The sequence below is a fragment of the Stenella coeruleoalba genome, assembly GCF_951394435.1.
Source record: "Stenella coeruleoalba genome assembly, chromosome: Y".
Classification (NCBI taxonomy): domain Eukaryota; kingdom Metazoa; phylum Chordata; class Mammalia; order Artiodactyla; family Delphinidae; genus Stenella; species Stenella coeruleoalba.
The window spans coordinates 1,383,568-1,392,464 of NC_137168.1; the positions used below are offsets into that span (position 1 = coordinate 1,383,568).

The window sequence follows — 8,897 nt, forward strand, 5'->3', positions numbered from 1 at the left end:
ATTTGAAATTTTTCTTGTTTCTTGAGGTGAGCTTGAATTGCCAGGAACTTCCCTCTTAGTACTGCTTTTTCTGTGTCCCAGAAATTTTGGATCATTGTGTTTTCGTTGTCATTTGTTTCTAGGTATTTTTTAATTTCCCCTTCGATTTCTTCAGTGATCTCTTGATTATTTAGCAATGCATTGTTCAGCTTCCATGTATTCGTGTTTTTTACTGTTTTTTTTTCTTTAATTGATTTCTAATCTCATAACGCTGTGGTCAGAAAAGATACTTGATACAATTTCAATTTTCTTAAATCTTCCAAGACTTGATTTGTGACCCAAGACATGATCTAGTCTGGAGAACATTCTATGTGCACTTGAGAAGAAAGTGTATCTTCCACTTCTGGGTGGAATATCCTAAAAATATCAATTAAGTCTATCTGGTCTATTGTGTCCTTTAAACCTTGTGTTTCCTTATTTATTTTCTGTCTGGATGATCTGTCTATTGGTGTAAGTGGAATCTTAAAGTCCCCACTATTATTGTGTTACTGTTGATTTCTCCTTTCATGGCAGTTAGCATTTGCCTTATGTATTGAGATGCTCCTATGTTGGGTGAATAAATATTTATAATTTTTATGTTTTCTTCTAGGATTGATCCCTTGGTCATTATGTAGTGTCCTTCCTTATCTCCTGTAACAGTCTTTATTTTAAAGTCCATTTTAACTGATATGAGTATTGCTACTCCAGCTTTCCTGTGATTTTCATTTGCGTGGAATATCTTTTTCCATCTCTTCACTTTCAGTCTGTATGTGTCCCCAAGTTTGAAGTGAGTCTCTTATAGACAGTATATATATGGGTCTTGTTTTTTATCCATTCAGCTTTCTGTGTATTTTGGTTGGAGCATTTAATCTATATACATTTAAGGTAATTATCGATATGTATGTTCCTATTACCATTTTCTTAATTGTTTTGGGTTTGTTATGGTAGGTCTTTTCCTTCTCTTGTGTTTCCTGCCTAGAAGCATTTTTTGTAAATCTGGTTTGGTGGTGCTGAATTCTCATTGCTTTTGCTTGTCTGTAAAACTTTTAATTTCTCCATCAAATCTGAATGAGATCCTTGATTGGTAGAGTAACCTTGGTTGTAGGTTTTTCCCTTTTATCACTTTAATTATGTCCTGCCACTCCCTTCTGGCTTGCAGAGTTTCTGCTGAAAGATCAGCTGTTAACCTTATGAGGATTCCCTTGTATGTTATTTGTTGCTTTTCCCTTGCTGCTTTTAATATTTTTTCTTTTTATTTAATTTTTGATAGTTTGATTAATATGTGTCTCAGCATGTTTCTTTTTGGGTTTATCCTGTATGGGACTCTCTGTGCTTCCTGGATTTGATTGGCTATTTCCTTTTCCATTTTAGGGAAGTTTTTGACTATAATCTCTTCAAATATTTTCTCAGACCCTTTCTTTTTCTCTTCTTCCTCTGGGACACCTATAATTTGAATGTTGGTGTGATTAATTTTGTCCCAGAGGTCTCTGAGACTTTCCTCATTTCTTTCTTTCTTTATTCTTCTCTGCACTAGTTATTTCCACTATTTTATCTTCTAGGTCACTTATCTGTCTTCTGCCTCAGTTATTCTGATGTTGATTCCTTCTAAAGTATTTTTAATTTCAGTTATTGTGTTGTTTATTACTGTTTGTTTGCTCTTTAGTTCTTCTAAATCCTTGTTAAATGTTTCTTGTATTTTCTCCATTCTGTTTCTGAGATTTGGATCATCTTTACTATCATTACTCTGAATTCTTTTTCAGGTAGGTTGCTGATTTCATCTTTGTTTATATTGTCCTGCAGTTTTTTACCTTGCTCCTTCATCTGTAATATACTTTTGTCATTTCATTTTTTCTTTTTATGGGTGGGGCTGTATTCCTGTCTTACTGGCTGTTTGGCCTGAGGGGTCCAGCACTGGAGTTTGCAGGCATTTGGACACAGCCGGGTCTTTGTGCCAAGATGAAGACCTCCGGGAGGCCTCACTCTGATTTATATTCCCTGGGGTCTGAGGTTCTCTGTTAGTCCAGTGGTTTAGATTTGGAGCTCCCACCACAGGAGCTCAGGCCTGACCTCTAGCCTGGGAACTAAGATCCCACAAACTAAGTGATATGGCAAAAAAAAAAAGAAAAGAAGGAGCAGTATGATAACAAAGAATAAAACACAAAATAAAATTATAAAGATAAAAAATATATTAGGAAAAATAAAAATATAATTGAAACAACTGCAATAAGGTAAAACAAAACCAGAACCAAAATAAGAAAAAAAAAAAAAAGGGTGGGGGGGTGCGGTGGGGAACAAGCCAAAAGGCACAGAACAATAAAAGTATAAAGAATAAAGTAAACTTAGAAAAATAAGATTTATTAGAAAAACTAAAAATATAAATGAATCAACAATAAGGTAAAAGAGAACCCCAATCTAAAAGAGGAGAAAAGAAAAAGAAAAAGCCTGGACTATGAGGGGCTGAGTTTAGGCAGGGGTGGAACTTAGGTGGGGTGGGGTTTAGGGTGGGGTGAGATCTAGGTAGGTGGGGGTGACATTTTAGCATGAGGCTGGGCTTAGGACCCAGGCAGCTGGAAAAGGCCCTGGGAGTGGGGCCTGGGTGGGACGGCATTCAAGCATGGGGCAGGGCCTCTGCTTAGGACCTGCACAGAAGGGGAGAGGACAGCACGTGGAAAGGAGGGCTTCTAGAGTGGGGTTCCAGAGTTCGGAGGTAGGGCTCTGGGTGGGGTGTGTGGGTGAGGTTTAGGCCCAGAAAGTTGTAGGGGGTCTCAGAGGAGGTCTCTGAGTGTAGAGGTAGTGACCTGGGTGGGGTTTAGGCCCATAGGCCCAGTGTGTTGGAGGGGGTCTCATAGGGTGTCTCTGGGTGTAGAGGTAGGGTCCTAGGTGGGGGTGTAGGGGTGGGGCTTGGGTTCTGAGTGGCAGGAGTGAGGCTCTGAGTGCAGAGGATTAGGCCCAGGAGCCCAACAGGCTTCCTGGTGCCTAGGTGGACAGGGAAAGCACTTCCATTCCTCTGTGCCCCCTCCACCCCATCTTCCCCAGGGTCTCCCCCATCCCCACTGGACCCCTAACTGTGGGTGGGTCCCACTGGGTGTAAGAACTCCTCCCCTCCCCAGCCGCCCTTCAGGGGTGTTGGTCCTGGTAGTACAGCCTTTACTTTTTCTCCCCCTTCCCTCCCTTCCACTCCATCAGGACCCATGTGGCTGGAGGGGGCCTTGGTGGGCAGAGGATCAGGCCCGGGATCTCCATAGGCTTCCAGGCAGGGGAAAACTGGCCATGTTCCCTTCTGATCCTCTGCCCTCCCAATGGTCCCTCAATTTACCCCTTTGGGCATGGGATCCCTACCCCTTCCCCAGCCACGCTTCAGGGTCACTAGTCCCATCCCACCTTCACTTTGTCTTTCCCCTCACTCCCTCCCCATGCCCTACCCAGTAGCTGGGGTTTCCTCCCATCCCCTTAGGTGTCTGTGGTCCCCTACTGGTGCCTGGTAGGTGCCCTAGTTGTGCAGAGATGTGAATTCCGCATTCTCCTAGCCTGCCATCTTGACTCCTCCTCCTCCATTCATCTGTTGATAGACAGTTAGGTTGCTTCCATGTCTTGGCTATTGTAAACAATGCTACTGTGAATACTGGGGTGCAAATATCTTTCCAAATTAGTGGTTTTGTTTCCTTTGGAAAAATATCCAGCAGTGGGATTGCTGGATCATATGGTAGCTATATTTTTATATATAGCTGTATAATGGCTGTACCAATTTATATTTGAACTGACAGTGTAGGAGGGTTCCCTTTCTCCATATCCTTGCCAACACTTGTTGTTTGCTGTCTTTTTGATGATAGCCATCTGACAGGTGTAAATATTTTCTCCCATTTAGCAGGGTTTTTTTTTATGCATGCTTCCTTTGCTGTGCAAAAGCTTTTATGTTTAATTAGATGCCATTTTTTATTTTTGCTTTTGTTTCTTTTGCCTTAGGAAACAGATTTTAAAAATAGTGTTACAATTTATGTCAAAGAGTGTTCTGCCTATGTTCTCTTCTAGAATTTTTATGGTTTCAGGTCTTATATTTAGGTCTTTAATCCATTTTGACTTTATTTTTGTATATGGTGTGAGGGAATGTTCTAATTTCATTGATTTACATAGAGCTGTCCAGTTTTCTCAGCACATCTTGTTGAAGAGACTTTCTTTTCTCCATTGTATATTCTTGCCTCCTTTGTTGAAGACTAATTGACCATAAGTACATGGTATATTTCTGGGCTTTCTAGCCTGTTCTATTGATCTATGTGCCTTTTTATGTGCCAGTACCATACTGTTTTGATGACTGTGACTCTGTAGTATAGTCTGAAGTCAGGGAGTGTGATACCTCCAGGTTTGTTCCTTTTTCTTAAAATTGCTTTGGCAATTTGGGTATTTTTGTAGTTCCTTTTAAATTTTAGAATTATTTGTTGGATATACTGAAGGTTGTTAAAGGTGATCCTGAGACATTTTAAAATGTGCCCATACCTTTTTTCTTTAGGACTCCATAAAATTTCAGCATGGTTTCCTTGAAGAAATTCTTAATGTCTTTCTGTAAGAAATCAATTATCCTGGAGACATGTTTCTCAATTAATTCTCTGATAAAGTATAAATGCTGTTGTGGCTTGAATTTAAATGTTTCAGCTGAGTTAAACTTTAAATAAGCCCTACACAATGTGTTACCACTGTTATTATGAAATAGTGTGCATTATAACTGAGAGCTAGAACTCCTAAGTCAGGTAATTCATTAAAAACATTATTGGCACCAAAGTCTAATTCAAATATTTTTATGAGACAGCTGAAATTTCAGTTCCATATTACACTTGATAATTGCCATATAAAGACAGATTTAAGCAGGCAATATAAGGAAAACTTTCAAACTACTTTTGCCCAATAAAGAAAATAATGTTTAACGTTAATTCTAAGGCTTTCCCATAAGATATACATTGTGGTTTATGGGGAAGTAGTCTTATTGTGGTTTATGGGGAAATAGTCCCTTATAGGGACTTCCCTGCATGGCACGTGGTTAAGAATCTGCCTGCCAATGCAGGGGACACAGGTTCAAGCCTTGGTCTGGGAAGATCCCACATACCGCCGAGCAACTGAACCTGTGTGCCACAACAACTAAGCCTGCTCTCTAGAGCCCATGAGCCACAACTACCGAACCCATGTGTCACAGCTACTGAAGCCCACATGCCTAAAGCCCATGCTCCTCAACAAGAGAAGCCACCACAATAAGAAACCCATGCACCACAATGAAGAGTTGCCCCTGCTGGTCACAACTAGAGAAAGCCCATGTGCAGCAACAAAGACCCAATGCAGCCAAAAGTAAGTAAGTAAGTAAGTAAGTAAATAAATGAGAGTTTTATAATAAAAATTTAAATGTGGGTCAAACTCAGCATGCTAAAGATAAGGGTAGTTTAAGGATATGACTTGGGAAAAGAGAGACATTTGTATAGTTTTGCCTGATATAATTTACCGAGGGTAGTGTTTTGTTTTCTTGCAAGTAAACAATTTTCAGGTTAAGAAAATGTTGGGAAAAGATCAAATCGATTTGCTTAATAAAATTAAGGCTCAAACTGATCATCCTTAATTTGCAGAACTCCTTTTGGGGCTGGAAATCCTCTTTTTTAAGTTTCTGGAACACATAATCTCTTAGGTGCAAAATCTGGAGAGACAAAAGCTAAGAGAAGTTTTTGGAAATATTCATATATTTCCATCCTTATATAGTTCAAAGATAACTCAAGTGTTTCTAAGGCAGGTAGTCTCATTAAAAACGGCCCAGAGCTATTTCTTGCCACAAAAAAAAAAAAAAAAAAAAAAAAAGATTCAACGCTTTCAGAAGAGACTTATTGTCAAACTAGGTTGTAGGAATTTCCAAAGCAACGTGTTAAGTAGTGAAGTTGGGTCAGGGTTTAAACATAAAAGGATGGACCAGGGTTTGAAAGCCACAAGGATGTATATGAATTGAAGAGGCTCCTTCAGAAGGAACATGGAAATGGTACATTGAAACACCTGGACAGTTCCCACTTAAATCTAGTACTCTTCAATTTCTCAATCCCTTGAAGTCTTCTTGACTGATGTTTTAGATCTTTTTTTGGTAAGACAAAATTCACTTAAGGAGTTTGGCAGGTTTGATTGCATGTATAAAGTGTATTGAAAGAGATTAATAGCGCCATCAAATTTGTAAGCTTTTCAAATGTTTCACCTTCCACTTTACACACATTGCCAAAATAGCAGTTCCACCCCAAACAGAAATTTCCAAGTTCATAAATCCCAAAGCATTGTTTTTAGTTACACAGATTATATCATTTTGAATTAGACTAAGTTCTCTCTAAGACCCTGGCAAACCAGTGCAGTTTTTTTTGTATTACTGGTTAGGTTGAGGAATGCTCCATCTGTAATACCACGCTGTTTTTATTTGTATCATGTATAATTATTTTCATTCCGGTATTATAGATTGACATTTTTGTTTTGATTTGTCTTACTAAGATTCTGCAGGCCTTGAAATGATTCATTCATTATTTATGTAATGAAATTATCAGACATATCTAGTTCTGTTACATGTTGGCCCATTCTTTGGGAAGATTCTTGCAGTTGACAATTGTTGCACTCTCAATAATAGAGACTTTTTTGTTTATAATTGAAAGGATAGGTTTTAGAACAATTTGCTTCAGCGAAGAATTCACATAAACCAGAGATTACCAGAAAAAGGCAGAAGCAAAGACTGAAGGGTCATGTTTTCCTAAGGAAAATAAAAATGGAAGAACATGATTGGTGTAGCAATATTCCACAGACATTGTGTGATTAAATTAGTGTTTTACCATATTTTGTGTGACTTGTGCATTGTGAATTCTTTTGACAATTAAATCACATCATCTTACTTTCAGAATGATTTTAATTTTTCACTATGTTCAGCTTACTGGTCCTAAAAGAAGTTGAAGACAAAACTATCCAAGATTATGATGGAAAACCTTGGAATTATTTGTAGGGATATTAATCAAGATGCCTCACATCAAAAATAAACCTGAGGCTCAATTATGACTGTGGCTCATACTAGATTGATAATATAGTAAGTGCTGTATTTAGAGCATCAACCTACTTCTGTAACTCCTGATGATATTTGACTCGTCCCCAAGGAGAGTTCACCTCTTGCTTGTATTATGGTAATATCCAAGATTTCCAAGCCAGAGTAATTTTCAGCTTATCTACAAAATTGTATTACTCAGGGTTCTCCTGGGAAACAGACCCAAAAAATGTGTGTATGTACATAGAAAGAGACTTATTTTAAGAAATTAGCTCACATGATGGTGGAGGCTGAGTGAGAGGCAAATTTGATGGAGGAGGCCAGCAGACCGGGTACTCAGGAAAGAATGGCAATTCAAGTCCAGTAGTAGTCCGCTGAAGAAGCCAAAAGAACAATTTTGCAGTTTAAGTCTAAAGGCCATATGTTGGAAAACTTCTGCTTGAGGGAGGTCAAACTTTAGTTTTATTCAGGCCTTCAACTAATTTGATGAGGCCCACTCATACAGAAGGCAATCTGCTTCACTCAAAGTCCACAGATTTAAATGCAAATATCATCCGGAAACAGTGTCACAGAAATACCCAGATAATGTTTTACCAAGTATCTGGGTATTGAGAGCCAACCAAGTGGACACATAAAATTAACTATCTTTTCCCCCATAATATAACGTAATCACAGGAGTCATATTGGAGAAAATGTCATTGGGGGTAATCTTAAAATTTTTCCTTCCACACAGGGTAAAGTGGAATCTTCTTTTAGTAAAATTTAAACATTGAGAAGCAGCACAGTAACTGAAAATACCTGGAAGTTTTGTTCTACTTTAATATTCATGTCATAAGAAGTTGGCTTTTCTTTTCATTCTTAAAAATGGGGCAAAATTATTAATCCTTTGAATAATTAACAATTGAATAAATATCTTTTATAACATAGCAAGGTTATGACAGTGACTATTAGTTCACTAACCCTAAATTTTAGGAAAATTTAAAAAGAAGGTGCTTACCTTGTCTGGCAACAGTAAGGCTGTGAATTGAGCTTTACTGAAAAATCTAGTTTAGTAAATGTTTTTAATAGAACCAATGACATAAAATTTTGAGGGTTCTCTTCACCATAATCCTTGGTGAAACCAATTATATTAATCTGTTTATTATGTCATATAATTATTAAAAGTAATAAGTTTAACTTTCTACTTATTAAGGAATAGTCACAGAAAGTGAGACACTCTACTAAATGTTAAAGAGAACGCATTAAAATATAAAACAGCATGCCTTGCCTATAGAAGTTAAAAATTTTAGCCAACAAGTTTGTATTAATTACAATGTTTGTAGGATAAAGGACATGAATAATAGTCATTCCACAAACAATTTTTAAAGTTCTGTCTACGTGTGAAGTTCTCTTTTTTTGGCATATAGAATGTTAAACTGAGATTGTATGGTATAATGATTTTGGTTAGAAAGAGAATTTGGAATCAGACATACTGGCTCAAATTCCAGTTATGCAATGCATTTGATGCACCTGAAATATACTTACTTACTTTGTTTCTTTACCTGAACATGTAGATAATTATAGAAAATCCTCTTTTGCTCTGGGTGTCAAACTGAATGAGTAAATGTTTATGAAGCACTAAGGCAGAATCTGGCATCATTTTTTAGTATTAACATAAGCAGCCCACTTTCCAGTCAAAATAGAGACAGGAGAATATGATATCTATTACTGCAAAAGGATAGAAAAAGTTTTGTCAGATATACCAATGACTGACCCTAAAAAATTGAGAACTATGAACTGTTTAACAAAGGATTTAGAGTAATCTTAGTTTTGTGAACAACAAAAAACACGTAGACAACTAAAGAAATTA

At 37.6% G+C, this 8,897-nt stretch overlaps 1 pseudogene across 1 annotated transcript; it reads right to left on the reverse strand.

Annotated features, from left to right (window-relative positions):
* Window positions 1–5,929: 5,929 nt before the first annotated feature.
* LOC307181076 (toll-like receptor 8) lies at window positions 5,930–7,876 on the reverse strand (annotated as a pseudogene). Its single transcript has 2 exons — window positions 7,847–7,876; window positions 5,930–6,633 (listed from the first exon to the last, which is right to left on the reverse strand). The product of its transcript is annotated as a toll-like receptor 8 (transcript).
* Window positions 7,877–8,897: the final 1,021 nt, after the last annotated feature.